We start from the raw sequence: 2,767 nt of genomic DNA, 5'->3' as shown, positions 1-2,767 counted from the left end.
GGCAAGGACAAACAGTTCGTCTTTGTACCCAATATTGTTGAGGTCCACGGTTGTCATTCCATACTAGTTGTCGACTGCTACCCCGCCTCCAGTCGCCTTTACCCATTAGCACTTGAACAAAGGTACCTTAAAAGTAGGTGTATAGTTTAGTTCCCATATCTCCTCTATGCGGCCATAATATGTTTGCTTATTTCCATTAGGGTTGGTGGCATCTATGCGGACACCACTATTTTGGTTGGTGCTCCTTTTATCTTGGGCTACTGTATAAAATGTATTCCCATTTATCTTGTACCCTTTGTATGTGAGGATATGTTATGATGGCTGCCTAACCAACAAATATAGTTGCTCATCAATACTTTCATCACCCTGACATTCTTTTTGCAACCAGTTGCTAAAAGTTTCCATATGCTGATGCATAATCCAAGCTCCATACTTCCCTAAAAACTCATATTAGAGCAACTCTTTATGTGTCTCGATATACGGATCCACTAAGGAGGAGTTTTACAGAACTATGTAGTGTGCTTTATTAAAATAATTGTCCTATGTACCAATATATAATTTCTTCCCTAGTGTCCCCTTTCCACTTAGTCTCCCCTTGTGTCGTGATTCAGGAACACCAATCGGGTCAAGGTCAGGAATAAAGTCAACACAAAACTCAATGACCTCCTCTGTTCCATAGCCCTTGGCGATGCTTCCTTCTGGTTGAGCATGGATGTGAACATATTTCTTTAGGGCACCCATGAACCTATCAAAGGGGAACATGTTGTGCAAGAACATAGGACTGAGAATGCTAATCTCCTTGACCAGGTGAACAAGGAGGTGTGTCATGATATTAAAGAAGAAAGGAGGGAACACCAACTCAAAGCTGACAAGACATTGAACCACATAATTCTGTAGTTTAGCTAGATCCATTGGATCGATTGCCTTCTAGGAAATTGCATTGAGGAATGCACATAGCTTTACGGAGGCTAGATGTACATTTGGAGGTAGAATCCCTCTTAATGCAACTAGAAGCAATTGCGTCATGAGCATATGGCAGTCATGGGACTTTAAGTTTAGGAATTTTTTCTCTGGCACATTTATTATACCCTTTATATTCGAGGAGAATCCAGATGGTACCTTGATGCTTTCTATGCATTCAAACATGCTTTCCTTCTCTTCTATGCTAAGAGTGTAGCTGGCAGGACTTAAGTAATAGCGTCCATCATCTATCTTCTTTGGATGTAGGTTGTCTCATTCTTTCAAACACCACAGGTCCTGTCATGCTTCAAGTGTGTCCTTAGGCTTCCCATACACACCCATGAAGCCTAGCAGGTTCACACAAAGATTCATTGTCAGGTGCATCACATCGATCGCACTACGAACCTCTAGGACTTGCCAATAGGGTAGCTCACAAAATATGGACTTCTTCTTCCACATGGGTGCGTGACCGTTGGCGTCGTTCGGAACAGGTTCGCTGCCATGTGCCTTTCCAAATACTATTTTCACATCCTTAACCATATTGAGTACATCCTCACCAGTTCGGTTGCCTGGCTTGGTCTGGTGGTCTGCCTTACCTTTAAAATGCTTACCTTTCTTTCTTAGGGGGTGATTCGTAGGAAGAAATCGACGATGGCCAAGGTACACGACCTTTCGACATTTTTTCAAGAATATACCTTTAATGTCATCGAAACAGTGCATGCATGCATTACATCCCTTCTTTGATTGTCCTGAAAGATTACTTAGAGCAGGCCAATCATTGATTGTTACGAACAACAATGCTCGTAGGTCAAAGTGCTCCTATTTGTGCTCATCCCACACACGTACACCTGGTCTGTTCTACAAAAGTAGAAGTTCTTCAACTAGTGGCCTCAGGTACACATCAATGTCATTGCTACGTTGCCTTGGGCCTTGGATGAGCACTAGCATTATAATAAACTTATGCTTCATGCATAACCAGGGAGGAAGGTTGTAGATACATAGAGTAATAGGCCAAGTGCTATGACTACTGCTCTACTCCCCGAAAGGATTCATACCATCCGTACTTAAAGCAAACCTTAAGTTTCTTGCGTCATTTGCAAACTCTGGGAATTCTCTATCGATTGCTCTCCACTGGGACCCATCAGTAGGGTGTCTCAACATATTGTCTACCTTACGGTCTTCTTTGTGCCATCGCAATAACTTTGCATGGTCTTTGTTTTTGAACATACGTTTCAAGCGTAGTATTATAGGAGCATACCACATAATCTTGGCAGGGATTTTCTTCATGGGACGTTCGCCCTCAACATCACCAGGGTCATCTCGCCTGATCTTATACCATAATGCATGACATACCGAGCATGCAACTAACTTCTTATACTCCTTGCCATGGTAGAGGATGCAGTCATTAGGACATGCATGTATCTTCTGGATTTCTATTCTCAAAGGGCAGACTACCTGTTTTGCTTCGTACATAGTGGTGGATAATTCGTTATCCTTCGGAAGCATCTTCTTTTGGATTTTTAGTAACTCCCTGAATCCCTTGTCAGATATACCATTCTTTGCCTTCCATTGCAGCAATTCCAATGTGGTACCCAACTTTTTCTGCCCCGCATCACAAGTTGGGTATAGCAATTTCTTGTGATCCTCTAGCATGTGCTCGAACTTGATCTTCTCCTTTTCACTTTTGCATTCTCTTTGTGCGTTATGAATGGCCTGACCAAGATCATCAGCGGGCTCATCTTCTGCCCCTACCTCTTGTTTAGCTTCCCCCATTGCAGTATCATTGAAGGCACCATATTCAGCAATA

The 2,767-nt window shown here is 42.5% G+C and overlaps 1 pseudogene; it reads right to left on the bottom strand.

Annotated features, from left to right (window-relative positions):
* Positions 1 to 247: 247 nt before the first annotated feature.
* Positions 248 to 2,247, bottom strand: LOC136526675 (uncharacterized; annotated as a pseudogene).
* Between the last annotated feature and the right edge of the window lie 520 nt (positions 2,248 to 2,767).

This window comes from Miscanthus floridulus, chromosome 19 (genome assembly GCF_019320115.1).
Source record: "Miscanthus floridulus cultivar M001 chromosome 19, ASM1932011v1, whole genome shotgun sequence".
Taxonomy (NCBI): domain Eukaryota; kingdom Viridiplantae; phylum Streptophyta; class Magnoliopsida; order Poales; family Poaceae; genus Miscanthus; species Miscanthus floridulus.
The sequence above is the reverse complement of the archived record's forward strand: the minus strand, read 5'-3'. Positions and strand labels throughout refer to the sequence as shown.